Source organism: Gavialis gangeticus, unplaced genomic scaffold, assembly GCF_001723915.1.
Source record: "Gavialis gangeticus isolate Ggan-Ray unplaced genomic scaffold, GavGan_comp1, whole genome shotgun sequence".
Lineage (NCBI taxonomy): Eukaryota > Metazoa > Chordata > Crocodylia > Gavialidae > Gavialis > Gavialis gangeticus.
Genome location: NW_017729032.1, coordinates 154,370,439 through 154,385,526, shown reverse-complemented (window position 1 = coordinate 154,385,526; position 15,088 = coordinate 154,370,439).

The window sequence follows — 15,088 nt, the reverse complement described above, 5'->3', positions numbered from 1 at the left end:
GGGTGGGTGGGTGGGCAGGAAGCTTCAGCAGAAGGGTCCTGCCCATCCCATGGAGCTCTGACTCCACCTCCCGGCTGCCTTCCACCCGCTGGGCCAGCCTGACTCGATGAGCATCCCTGCAGGCAGGCAAAGTGGGTGAAAGGTGGCCAGGAGCTAGATCTGGACCTGGACCTGGATCTCCATGTGCTGGGTAGGACCCTCCCACTGAAACTTCCCCCCGCCAACTGCCTGCAGTGGCATGGCACAGCACAGTGCGACAGGAGGAGGAATTGTAGCTGGAGGTGAGGGGAGTACAACAGCCCCACTGGCTCCGGCCACTGTGCACAACTTCCACTGCCGACCAGATCCGGCCCACAGGCCAGACTTTGCCCGTTCCTGAGCTAGACCATTTTAAAATATTAAAGGAAATGGTGACTGTCACCTTTTTAATCACTATCTGTGAAAATATTGCACTCTGGTTAGAAACGTTCCCTTGCTTGTAAAAACAAAATCTCAGGGTAAAATTCACACTTTTCACATAAAACCAGAATATTCAGGTGGCAAGTGAGTAGTGCTTGAAGATAGTAGGGATACTAAACCCATGGACAACAATACCCTGAGACAAGTCAGGTGCTATGTGTATCCCACAGATATACAATTTTTAACTCTGGAGTACAGACATAGCCTTAGTATTTTGTCCACTAAATCATATTGCTTAGTTTATTAAAACCTTCAACACAAATCCCTTCATGCAACCAGTATTCAGGGCATAAATAGTAGGGCTGTGTGAAGCTTCGGTTGCTGAGTCATTTGGGGCCAATTCGGTCGCCGAATCTCCAAATCCAATTCAAATCAGGAAACCCATTAATCTGTCCAAATTGAATCAGAAGCCTCCGATTCAATTTGGAGAGATTCAGCGATTCAGCCATAGAGACAGCTTTATATGTTTTTTCTGTGTACCTCAAGGTACCAGGCACGGCTTGTGAATGCTGAGATAGTGGGGCGGATGGAGCATCCTATGGGAGCACGGGGGTTTCCTGCACGCTTGGTGGCAGACCTGGAAGTGGACCGGGAATACTTCTGGTCCACTTCCAGGTCCACCACAGAGCACACAGCCCCCTCCCCCCCCACGGCTTGGTGACTGGGGCTCCTGGATCTGGGGGCGGCACCCAGGGTTTCCCTGTGGCCAATCGCTGAGCCTGGGGCACATGTGGGGGGTCCACTAACGAGCACAGGAGTCCCCCCCTGCGCTCCTGCAGAAGACTCCATCTGCCCTACCATATCAGCATTCACGAACCGCACCTGGTACCTCAACTTATGTAGAAAAAATGTGTCTATGGCCAAATAGTTGATTCTCCAAATCAGAATCAAATCTTCAGGTTCAGATTCGGCCCAACTGAATCAGGACAGTGATCCAAATCAGCTAATCAAATCACTGTCCCCCAAATCAGGCCAAATCCAAATCAAATACTGCCCACTTTGCATTAATAAATAGTGGGATATGTTTAGCATGGACTTTTCTGTACCTGCATGAATTTCATCTGAAAGCATCTAATGTACTTCACATGGGTAAGAAAAGCTTTAGCCACTGCATCAATACAGCTACTCTGGGATGGAAATCAAATCACTTAATTTAATTTACAGAAACAGTGCACTTAAGGCCTGATTCAAAACTTAGCGAAGTCAATGAAAGACTCTTTCTGAAACATCAATGAGTTTGGGATGAAGATTTTATTTTCTAATCAAGACTATGCAGGACGTTAAACCTGAATTGCCAACTAATATAGTTCATGTTTATTGTTTTCATGCCTTTCAAATGGATAATATGTTTGTTCTTCTGTTATTTAAAAAAAAAAAATGTTTTATAGTTTCAGAATTCCAAGGCTTCAGCAAGCAGCTATTGGAATTAGTGACACCCATGCACTGCCAGGTATTCTGTTAATGTCCTTGATATTGCAAGGATTAAAGTAATTTCTTTGCCTCACATGTTTGAGAAAAGTTAATATTAATGATCATCACCTGGATCATTAGCTGGTTTAAGTCGTGGGGGCTCTATGATTTCAGTGGAGCTGCTTTACACCAAATGAGAATCCATAACATCTTTAATTTTGTTGCAAAAAACATACATCAATATTTTGAAATACTCAAATACTAAAATTAACTCCTTTCATAAAATAAGATGCAAAATTGCTCTGTTATGGCTTTGATTTTGCAAACATATATGAGTTTAATGTTATAAGCGCAGCTACATCCATTCAGACCACTTGCTGTCTAAGTTATACTGCACACAAAATTGAGACTGTACTCCGGCTCCTTGCCAAGATACCTGTGAACACAGAACAGGTTAATTATAAGAAGCAATGCATATCTGTTTTCTTTCAGGCAATAACTTTTTAAAGGCATATAAATTAAATATAACTTAAAGCAGAGAACTGAGAAAACCAATTTCCAGATTTTGAAAGAAAATATTGAGGCAAAGTAATACTTTCCAGTTTGCCAGAAGTTCTGATAAGAACTTATGTCTTCATCCACATGAAGAATACATGCATCATTGCATCATAGCAAAGTGTAATTTAAAAATGTTTTCCCTATACTTGCTGAATTTTGGCTTGTTTGTAGTCCATATTTGCTAGTGTTAAAATCCCAGGTCCCTTAAACTAATAAATACTAGAAATGTTTGGAATGTATACATTTGATTTGAAATAGGTAGACAGAAAAACATGATATGCTTTTGGCATAATGAAGCAGCAGTCATAGCATTCAAAATTATTTTTAAAAATGAACTGTAAATTGCACTATCAGGCCAATGTACAACAACTGAACAATGACAAGGTTTCTTAAAAATTTCCACAAGGCAAAAATAATGTAAATTTCACATATTGAAAAATGTAAACTGTGTTTGTGTCACATGCCTTGAATCCTGCAAATATTTTTGCATCTGTTTGATTTTACATACATGAGTAGTTCTGTTGAAATCAATGACTGGGAAGAATATTGCATTACAAATTAAACACCAAATTATACCATGTGTCTTACTTTGATGTTAACTTGAACTAAGATGTTCATTGTTTAGCCACAATATAAATTGTGATTGGACACTGCAGAAGCGTTCAAAAACTAGCAATACCAAAAACAAAGAATTTCCTATCTGATTAATTTCTCCATTTCAGAAATTACTTTTACTGCAAATACTTACTATTAGGAGATACTTGACAGGCACAATTTTGAAATGGAAAAAATAGCTTTCCAGTATACTTTTACACATTGGTTCAGCTATATTTAATATTGGACCCATTTCTGATGCGTTCAGATCAGTTTTAAAACCAAAGCTGTTGCAGCAGCTAAAGATCCTCTAGTCCTTTTCAGAAGGGATAATACACTTGACCTGTGGCCCTGGTCAAATTCCAGTGATCTTCTGCAATGACTTAAGGGCTCTATTTTATGAGAACAGCTGATTTCTATGGCTGCTCACTAAAAGAAGTTCCTCTGGCCTCTCTAGTTCTGTAATCAAACAGGCCCTTCCTTTTTCCAAGATGTAACTTTCCAATTTGCGTAATATCAGCTTCTGGGCTGGAAATTGAATATGCTTACCATCTTTCCCAATTAAGTTCTACCTGTCCACTCAGGACACCATTGATGTGCCAGGCACCATCCACTCAATTATGGTGTTGTACAGCTTCTTTACTTCTTTTCCTGAGTCTCTGTAGCATTCCAGCACTCTGCCAAGCCAATCAGTCTAGTTCCATGCTCTCAGTGGATAAATTTAATGCTGAACTGCATGAGCACTCTATTACTCGACACTCTTTATAAAACATTTGAGGAACTATATGGATGAAAAGTGTTATATAAAACTAGTTTGCACTTATGTTGTTTGCAATATATTTACAATATGGTTGCAATAAATTATATCAAACCTAAATGTTGATTCATTTGATGGTAATCATCTGAGTGACATTTTCTGCCGTAAGTCTGAAATCTTCATTAAAAAACCCAAACCCAGTTGAACTCCTTTTGCAGCCGCTAGTTTTCTGTTCAAATTATGTGACCTAGCAATAAATGTAGAATACTTTGTATCCAGATACACATGGAAGTTCAAAGAAATATTAGTCCTGTACACCAAACAATGCAGTGCAATGGAGTAGTTGGCAAATACATGCTGAATACAACACAAAGAGCAAAAAAGACATGACTATGTGGAAACAGTCAAGGGGGGGAAATAATTCAGTGACAAATGCCCTACAAATCCTAAGGTAGACAGAAAGATGTGTTTTGTTTCGAAGTTTTCAGACTTGTGGTGATTTCACTAAGTGATTCTTGCCTTGCCACCTTCCAACCACTTTACAAATCCCAGTTAGTTAATTACAGTTCTTCAACCACTTCACCAAAAGTTCTGCTTAGGTCTTGAGTGAAGTACCATTTTTTAAAAGGGACATCTTCTGCCCCAAGTCTGAATGGAAAATACTGGCATTAAAATGCATTTACCAAAAAACCCTTCCTAGTCTCTGTGAACACAGTAGTTGTTTGTTGCAGTGCTCAAAATCTCCCCAGCTCCAATAGTTGGAGGACCATAAAAATTGCAATACATAATCAGACCGGTGATCTAGAAAATCTAGTATCCTGCTGCATATTACTTGCTGCCAGCCAATAAATGATTCCTAATCACAGTATGGAGGTCCATTAACCCTTTCAAAAGTTACAGAGGTGAGTTCTTGTAGAAAATGACAAGAATACCTCAGTACTACTACAGTGAGGATTTTTTTTAATGAATTTTATTGTTGGTAAAATGCATTGGATCAATAGCACCAGAATTTAAAAATCTTCAGTTCATCTACAGAAGAGTCACTACAAACAGTTGCAATGGTAACTCCTTTGTACCAGTGTCCTGCTCTGCTTTGTTTCTAATGAGGGAATCTGCCATTATAGATTCAGAAGGAAATGGTCTCCATGATTATTCAGTTTTCTTGGCTTCTCCACTAAGCTTACAAAAATTGGTTCCAATGGCATAGCCAGCCCTCATCTTCCCAACTGAGCAGGAGTCCTTATTTATCCCATCAAAATAGCATTTCTGCTTCTCTGATCTGCAACAAGAATGGTGATGGCTGTGGTTGTCTGTGCATGTGGGATGCGATCAATTATCAACCATGGTCTAGACTAAGACCACAAGATTATATACATTTGTTCAACAAACATGACAACTCTTGGACCTCAACCAGCATGAACCTGGTAACTTAGTGAGAAAAGCCTATTTGTTCTTTTACTAACTGTAAGACTCCCTAAGTACTATAAAAAGGTCTAATTTCATCCCCATGCTTTCCAATAACAATACACAATATTGAAAATCTATTGGATGGCTGTACTGTCTGCTGTTTAAGACACAATGGAAAAGGGGCTGTAGTTGATGTTGGCTGGGTTATAAGTGCCAGTATTCAGGACTGCTGCAGTTAGGATTTTGGATACTTTAATTATTTAACAATAATTCCAACAACTGATAAATGTGAAACTAATTAGGATTCCATAATTCTTATGTTTGTGAAGAAGCCTTTTTCCCAGTTACAGCCCATGTGTCTTCTATTAAACACTAAAATCATAAATGTTCTCATCCTGATTTAAGTGCATGCTGGCCAAATTTTGAAGTGTCTCAGACTTTGGATGCCCAAATTTTGATGAGTGTTTTCCAGATGTGATCTGCACTTACAGAAATATTGAAATTTAGTTGAAGGATCATTTGTTCCAGATGGAGCCACGGTGCTAGGCATAGTTGCAAATTGAGCTGCGGGCGTCTGAAGCTTAATATACAACAATTGGAATACACTCAAAATTAGAGGCCACACTGAAAATCTGAGTCAGATCATGAGGACTGGACCTTACTTGAATGGAATGGAAAAAGTTAAACTAGTTTCATTGAAACCAGAAACTTTTACAGACTAAAGTTTGGGGCTTATTTTGATCTTTTATTCTAATGAGGACATCATCTCAAACTTGAACAGTCTCTTCCATGTGGTTTGAGGTATGCTATCTCCTCTGTCCACTAACTTGCTGTTTCATATACAAGGTGTGGGAGGTTTGGATTAATAAAATTTCAGCATATTGCAGATTTAGCATATTGTATCTCATATTGGCAGATGTTGAGACCTGTTTGGCTGCTGGAAAAATTCATTTTTAGTCATATTCTAAGGTCACATTGTATTATGTTGGCTTATATAAAAATTGACTATTACTTTGGGATTTGGCCTGATGAGAGTTATGGCTGAAAAAGTACTAAGGACTTCAATTTTTAATTTCATGAGATCTATGTATTTATTCCAGTTCATGAAAGACTTGAATCCAACTCTCTCCTAGCATGCATGCAATAATCAGAACAATAATTTTGAAACTGACATCAGACAGGCAAAAGACACTAAGCTCAAATCCTCACCATTAAAACCAGTGGAAATAGGATACCACTGAAGCCAATGATCTAAGTTTAACATTCCTATGTATCATCTAAGCAGTTTTATGTACAAGAGTATCTACATTTGCATGTCTGTTGCATGTCGGGAAGAGCTACTCCCAAACATGCATGCTAGCCTACTTCCACTTGCAAATGCCAAACGCAGAAATGTGGTAAACCCTCACCAGAGATGTCTCTCCTTGCAGTCACTCTTTCAGTCATCAGAGCTCTAGGGAGTGGCTGGAAGGGATACCTGAGCATGGCTTCATCATTTCATTTCCAGGTTTGGCACATGTAAATAGGTGGGTGGGGCATGCTCTAGAGAACATCCAGACAGCATACAGAGGACACGGTGTAAACAGACCCAAAGAGATAGTACATATTAATTTGCTGCACTCAATTTCTTGTTTAATTTTTGCTTTTCCTCTGTGATGGGAGACCCCTTCCTTGTTATCCCTGCTACCTCATGTAGACACAGGAGAGCTAACTTGACCACCTTAAATCTAAGCCATGACCCAGACGTTATCAGTAGAGTTGCTCTTTATTTACAGACATAAATTAATGGACAGTCAGAGCTACAGTGCCCATATTTCCCATTGGTTTTATTTAAAAAAAATAGGAATGCATACATCAAATAGGAATTAATGACAGGTGAAGCTGGGTTCAACCCATTACTATTATTGAAAAAGTAAAAAATGGGGTAGCATGGTAAAAATATGAACTTTTGGTAAAAACCAGAAAATTTAAACAACAAAAATCAGTTTTTAGCCAGTTTTATTCTTCAAACAAAAATTAGTATCAAAACCAGACACTTTCTATAAACCTTTCCATTTATTCAGAATCCCAGTTTTCTGACAGGAAATTTTCATTACATATTTGTACCTGAACAAGGTAAGTTTTTCTGAATGAATTGGAAGTTCATGAACTTTCTATCTTTACTTTGCTTGCCTTTGTAGACAAGATTAATTTTCAGTTAGGTAGGCAGAAGGGAATTGATCTTAAAATCCATGTGAAGATGATCAAAATTAAAGAAAAGTGCTATATATTTTATTCTGAAAATAGGAGCAGAATTCTTACACTGAGTCATAATCTAAATTGAGATGCTAATTAAAAGCTAAGGTGTTCTTCCTTCTTGTATATAGAAAAGTTAATTCTAAATCATTGCGTGTGTCCAGAACAGTACATACCCTAAAATATCTTGAGTTTGCATTTCAAAGTCCAAATATAAGCTAATCCATTTACATTCAAACTTATTGGTGATGTGACTTTAATAGCCATTTTTTCTGGAAGTTAGTGGGACCATAATAAAGCCCAGCAAGATGGATTTTATCTTAATTAGGCCATAACACCATCCTGACTCCAACCCTAACTTCTTCTCTCTCTTTCTCCCATCTCTACCCAGCGAAGTTGACAGGTCCCTCACCCAAAAGCTCCTTTAAGTATGAGCTCTCCAGGTAGGTTGAGGACCTTTCAGAAAGAAAAACACAGTTCAGAAAACCCACTTCTGGATTGGTATATGAAGGTTGCTATGCAGAGAATGATGGGACTTCTCTGGACTCAGACCAGGCTTTATGGTAATAGAATATGAAGTGAGAACATGAGTGCAGTAATTCTAAGAATGTATCCTCGCTTTGGAGGAGAAACGATGCATTATTTACACCATGTATTCATGAACATAAGGGAACTCCCTACTGAGGATACAACAATTTTACCACAGAGTTGGAGTCTCTGTGATACCTCCACCTACTAATATCTGTTACAGCTACAACTGCTTTATATGGAACAGGAGTTCCCACTTGTTCCTTACTGTGTGCCAGCTAACACTGAGGATAAGATGGCATCTTTTCTTTCTTACTGAAGACAGGCCCTAGGAGAGCAATCGCAGAACTTGTACCTCATGGGGACTTGGTTGATAGTCACTTTATGCAAACTTGACATCCTCAAGGTTTGGAGCTTACTGGGCACACCTACATATGCATTTGATCCGGGATCGGTTTACTCGTGAGTTAGCTACTTGCAGATAAATGCTCCAAGGCAGGTGTCTCCATATGCAGGGAAGTGGAAGCAGATTTACTGCTAATGGCAGCCTGTTCCCCACCCAGCTCCATGCTCACTTTGCTGAGTGGGGAACAAGTTTCCCAGCCTGTTCCCCACCCAGCTCCATGCTCACAGAGCTGAGCAGGAAACAGGCGCTCCAGCCTCTGGCCCCCAATTGCAGAGCAGGGGCTGAGAACTGTCCTGGTCAGGGGCTGATCCCAGCCCCGTGCCCCAATTGGGTGATTGAGGCACAGGGCTTGGAAAGAGCTGCAAGGAAGTGGCAGGCCAAGCTCTGGCAAGACACACCCTGCAGCAGGACACACTGGAGCAGCTCAGGAGGCTTCCAGCAGGTACAGGGGCACTCCATAAAAGTAAGGATCAGGCCACTAAGCCGGTGCTGGTGCTGAGCTCTGAGAGGCCTGATCCCTCCTATGGAGCACCCCTGTCCCTGCTGCCTGGCATAAGTATTCCTTCCCTCTACCCCCTGCACCTGCATCTGTGCTGACTTGGGTCAGTGACAACTTGGAGCAGCTGAGCACCCAGCAAGTCTTCCTGCTAGGGACAGCTAGTGGGGAGCCACAAAGCCACTTGGGATGTTGAGGACAGCGACCTAACATAATAGGGGGTCTGGTACAGAAGTTCGATAGACCAGTCTAGCCTAAACCAATTAAGTCTGATACCTCATCAATCCAGGTGTATCTTAGACCAGGATCCACCATTTTTAAACCAGTCTATGTGCCCTGAATTTCTGTTGTGCTATGGGTGTAGACTGTTTTTTTGTCACCAGTTTGTGTATAATGCCTGTACCTGGCCAATGAAAGAGATATAAGTAGTTTCATACACAGCTAGGAACATGTGCTTTTGGTGCAGAAGTATTACACCAGTGGAGCCATGCTGGAATTGTATTTGATTTTCCTTGCCTTCTGACTTTTGTAGTCATTTATACTTGTTCAAAACAAATTGCCCAATCAGAATTAAAACCCTTCAGCCCCACCTTGATTGCACAAGGCTACAAGGCATGGGAAAGCCAGGTCCTATCATTCTGATCACAAATGAGAAACTGGCATCTCTTGTGATGTGGCGGGATGTGCTTTACACTCACTTCATTCACTGTTGTTTGTATTTGGCTTAACATGTTACATATCACGTTGGTTAAAATCCAACACTCCCACAGAATGGCACAGGAGCATCTACTTCAGCCTGTGATTTTTTTATATACCAAGGTAGCTTTAATTCCCACAGGATTAATAAAAATAGAATCAAATGATGTTTCTTAAAAATAGGCACAAGAAACACATTAAATGTAAATGTATTTCTGGGTTATACCTCAGGGCCCAATTCTATGAGATTCTAAACATCTTCAGCTTTCACTGATTTTAATGAGAGTTGAGGGCATTCATTCAGCTTTAGGCAGGATCAACCCTTCAGAATGGTGCACGATCTCATGAGTCGCCCCTTTGTGCTAGGTGCAGAGCTGTACTGAGACCATGGGACAAACTTCACCAGGCTGCTCATGTAATATTTATTTATTCAGTAAGGAACGATTAATGGTGCATATTAATGGTGAGGAATTCATTTCCATCTTCGCTTAAAGCTGGAAATATAACTGCTAATAGAGGGATGTTCTAAAAATATCACTAAATTAAAAAAAAAATCATGTCATCAAAGCCCTCCATTAACCCCTATTATGCTGATTGTTGTAAGTTTTTTCCCCCCAGCTATTATCATCACAATGACATCCCTGTGGATTATAATGGCATGTGCTCCTGTTTCAGTGATTTGTTGAAGGTTTCCAGAGCAGCATGAAGTTTTACTTGTCAGTCCCCAGCCTGGGTTTGAAAAGGCAGAAGTCCCTATTCTGGTTTTACAGCCTCAGGCCACATAAAAGAAAAGCAAGTAGCACTCTTGTAGGTGCATCTACACATGCATTTGATCCAGGATCAGTTTACTTGTGAGTAAACTACTCACAAGCAGGGATCTTGATTTGTTTTGATAAAAAAAAATCCCCAATTTTCAGGTTAAAAAAAAGTAACCAAAAAACCACATTTTTCTGTGATCAAAATGAAGTACCACTACATATACACCTATGCCAGGGGCAGGCAATTATTTTGGGCAGAGGGCTGCTTACTGAGTTTTGGCAAACCATCAAGGGCCACATGACAGGCAGCCAGGGGCAGATAAATATTAATTTGCTAAATTTTTTAGGTGCCTCGTGGGCCAAACAGAATGGCCTGATGGGCCACATCTGGCCCATGGGCCACATTTTGCCCACCCCTGACCTATGCATTAGAGGCATTGCCTTTTAATCATGGAAAAACATGGATTTGGGGTTACTTTTTTAACCCCAAAATTGGGGTTTTCTTTTTTTATCAGAGAAAACCAGGATCCCTGCTCAAAAGTAAAGGGTCCTGGGCAGGCAACTACACATTCATGGAAGTGGGAGCAAATTTCCTACTAATGGCAGTAAACTGCTCCCACTTCCTGGGGCCCTGCAATGGGGCCCTGCCACCACCAGAGGAGCTCTAGCCTCCCCCTGGGTGCTAGCACAGGGGCTAGCTGGGAGCACTGGACCAGGAGACCACTGTCCCCTGGCAGGAGCTGGGACATTACACTCTGGCACCAGCTCCCTGATCAGGGCAGGGGATTTGGAAAGAGATGCAGGGGAGGAGCAGGTCCCATCCTCCTGCCCCAGTCCACCAGTGGGCAGGGGACTGGGACCTACCCCAGCCCTGTAGCTCTTTCCAAGCCCCATGCCTCAATCACCCAATCAGGACATAGTCTGGGACCTGCCCCTGAACAGGACAGTTCCCAGCCCCATGATTGCTCCATGATTGTGGGGCGGAGGCTGGGGAGCCTGTCCCCTGCTCAGCTCCAAGAGCACAGAGCTGGATGGGGAACAGGCTGGAGAGCTTGTTCCCTGCTCAGCTCTGCAAGCATGAACCTGGGTAGGGAACAGGCTGGGGAGCTCCCCAGTTCCCTAACAAGCTTCCCAGTCTGTTCCCCACCCAGCTCTACCCTCACAAAGCTGGGCAGGGAGTAGGATACCCCAAGTCCTACCAGCAGGAAGCTGCCAGTGGCAACTCCATACCACAGGGCTGGCACGGGGAGACCCTTATCTCCCCAGCACCAGCTTTGCAACTGCAGGGCCAGTACTGAGAGATAAGGATCTCCCGGTGCCAGCCCCATAACTGCAGAGCTGGCACAGGGAGATAAGGATCTCCTAGCCCCCTGATCGTAATCTTGGAGCAGGGGCCTTGAAGCTCCCTGCTGTGGGGCAGGGCTGCATCGTCCCTGCCCAGGATCCAGCGGTGGAGCCCACCCCAGCAGCAGGCAGCTCCCAGGGGTTGGGAGCAATCTCCAGCCCCCTGGTGGATAGCTGACCAGGAAAAGGTTTGCTCTCAGTCAGGCATCTATGTGAGCGCTACTGCACTATTACTAATTGAAAGTAAATTTGCTACTTGCATTTGTAGGTAGCAAATTTACTCACGATCAGCGAGTTTTACTGCATAGTAAGTATGTGCACATGTAGACCCACATGCTTGCTGTGCAGTAAACATGCAACTGTGCAGTTAAGCATCTTGTGTAGATGTGCCCTGTCCCACATACTCTGGCAATCCTTGTGTGCATCAGTTAAAAGAAAAGAAGCTGAGAAAAGCCTGTCTGTTTCTCTTCTTCCTGCCCTGGGAGAGTAGCTGTCCCCTAACATCTCACCCAGAATGCCTTGGTTCCTCCCGTTCTTTTAAGTGCACAACCATCCCTGTACATCTTCTCCCCGAACTTTCAACAGCCATGCAGGGCTAAGACAATTGAGCTCCATATATTGGATGCAGGAGCCTTGCTTCTTCCAGCTGTCCATAATGAAATTTAAAAAAGAATACCTCTGGAGGAGGTAACTGAGAACAGAACCTAGGTTATGAGTCAATAGCTTCTAAAGACGTGTGTGCCAAGGGACATTTTAGCACTGGGAGTATTCCACATATTTGAAGTGCATCACCTGCCTCTACTGTGTCTGACCAGGAACGTGGGTAAAAACTGGCACTGCTGCTGATTTTTCAATGTATAGTTGTAAACAATAGTCAAGAGGCTCCCCCTAGCGTTAATATTTAAGTTCTTTGTAAATGAGCACTCAGGAACTCCTGGTGCAGCAGTACTCTTTGCTGACAGTCCAAGCGAGTCAGCAAGAAACCTCAGATACTGCTGATACTTCCTGGAAAACATTGGGTAAACCTTGTTTAAAAAGAAACCCCAAAGAACTCTCTTATATTGGCTTTTTTGTTTTGTTTTGGTTTTTTTGTTTTGGTTTTGGTTTTGGTTTTTTTTGGCGTTTACCTCTAAGTTATTTATGAATGTAGCTGTTTTTAGGAAAAATGATATCTCATTGTTATTATTTCAAGCACTCTCACTTGCCCCTTCATCCCTCCAGTTCATTCTGTTTACAAAGAAATCATTTAAAAAGTAACCTATTCTGACTTTGTAAAGGACCAGATCCAAACCTAAGTGAAATCAAGGCCAATGTTCCCTTGTATTTCAATGAGGTTTGGGTCAGGCCAATCCAGAAAAAATATTTTTAAAGACAAGTTATGGGGGGTGGGGGTTATAAAGACTGCTTCTCTGCAGACATCATTGAGATTAAAATACGAGAGGAAATACACAGATAAAAGTAAGTAAGGGAAATATTAACAATATTTAAAATAGCCTATTTTTACCTAATTGTTGAGGATGCATCAATGAGTTTTTAGGGAACATTACAGCAACTTATAATGACAATGTCTACAAAGAAAAGCAATCAATGTTTTCTGAATAGTTAGGAAAGGAAAGCTGAGGTGAGCATGATCTTCTTTATAGCTAAACAGTGAGTATTAGCTTTAAAAATCAGCTGATATAAGTTTGGGAAAAATATATATCCTAAACTATCCCATCTTAGACCAACACTGATATTTTAAACCTGCATACCTGTTCTATTGGTTAGCTTGTGTCCATTCCTTTATCCAAAGAAGCAAACAAAGCAAACCCAGAGATTTCAATTAGGAATCCATAGTGTCCAAATGTTCTGACCTGTTGTGGTCTTTCTGAGTACTTTGCAACAGAAGAATTGCGATATTATTTTTCCATAGTAAAAAAAAAACAAGTACTAGCATTTTCCAGGGCATGTCTTGAGTCTAATGAGGTTAAGAACAGCCAAAGACCATGCAATCTGACCACTAGGCATCAAATATTGCCACAATAGAAATAATGCCCATTGGCCAATGAAAGATTATGGCCTAACACAGCACAATTAAACTAACCCATATACATAGATTAAATGGTGTTAAAATGGAATTAAGATTGTATAGAATTATCAACTGCTTAAAGAGTAGAAGCTTTAAGTAACTGAGTTAACAAAAGAAAACCAATGGAGCCATCAGAAAGTCCATTCCTTTATAACAGAAGAATCATGGCAATTTCTCTTTGTTTAGAGGGAAACAAAGGTTTTCAACCTCTTTTCATTTGCAGACCCCTAAAAAATTTCCAGTGGAGGTGCAGACCCCTTTTAATTGTAAGTGTAGTGAGTAGTTGCATACTTTTGATTGATCATAGTCATCTTTCATGGACCCCCAGAGGTTGAAAACCACTGTTTTGGAACCTTTCATCCTTGTGGAAAGTATGGGTTACCGGGGGCAGGGGATATCAGCATTTGGTACTCTGTTTGCAAATTCAGTACTGTATTATTTCCTATTAACTATAAAAACTAACACCTAAATATTGTTATACATGTGATTTTGTGGTATGCTCTTCTTGTGGATAAGGTGCTGCATGAGGATGCAGGAGTCTTGTATTCACTTCCTAGTTTAGCAACAGGCTTTCTGTGGGAACTCATGAAAATCACTTTGGATGACATCCATATAGAAGCTAAAAGGCAAAATATGGTAAAATAAAAGATTAGGGGACGGGAGTAAGGAAGAGGTAGAACTGAAGGACAATGAAGGCAGAAAGAGCTACAAATCCAGAATTCCCCTTAAGAATCTAGAATCAAATCCAGAATTCCTGAGTCTCAGCAATCCACTGCTGTCTAGCAAATTGGCTACAAATGCTATAAATAAAGGTTGTGCCTTTCTCCACCCTCTCATAGCTGTTCCACATGGGAAATAACAGCAAACTACTTCTTCCCTTAGTTCCACTGAGAAATGTATTGAACGTCTTACATTGATGGCTTTCTTCCTCTTCACTAACCATAATGACACGCTTGATTAGTTAAACTTTATATCAATGTTAACTTTGGAAACTGTGCTATTCTTATCGTGACAGCTTGTCCACATGCTAGCATTCACGCACCCTATGGTCTACCATTCAGCCTTTTGCTCTTACGTCTAAGGACAGATGTTCAAAAATCCCCTGGTGGAAGTGCTCTAATGAATAGCACTTTACTTAAAGTGCTATAAGTTAGAGTGGAAGCAAGCCCAAAAGATGTTCGCTGTTCTGTGAAGCGGGGCTAAGAGCCTGCCCCAACACGCAACTGAATTAAAATAGGTTAAAATAGGTTTAAAAATTCTTATTCTTCCTTCACATTATTTCACCATTGTGGCACTCCTACACTTCTCCCAGAAGCCTGCTGGAGTAGCCCCTCTCCCAATCCCCATACGCCCTGCCTCTCCACCAGCTGTC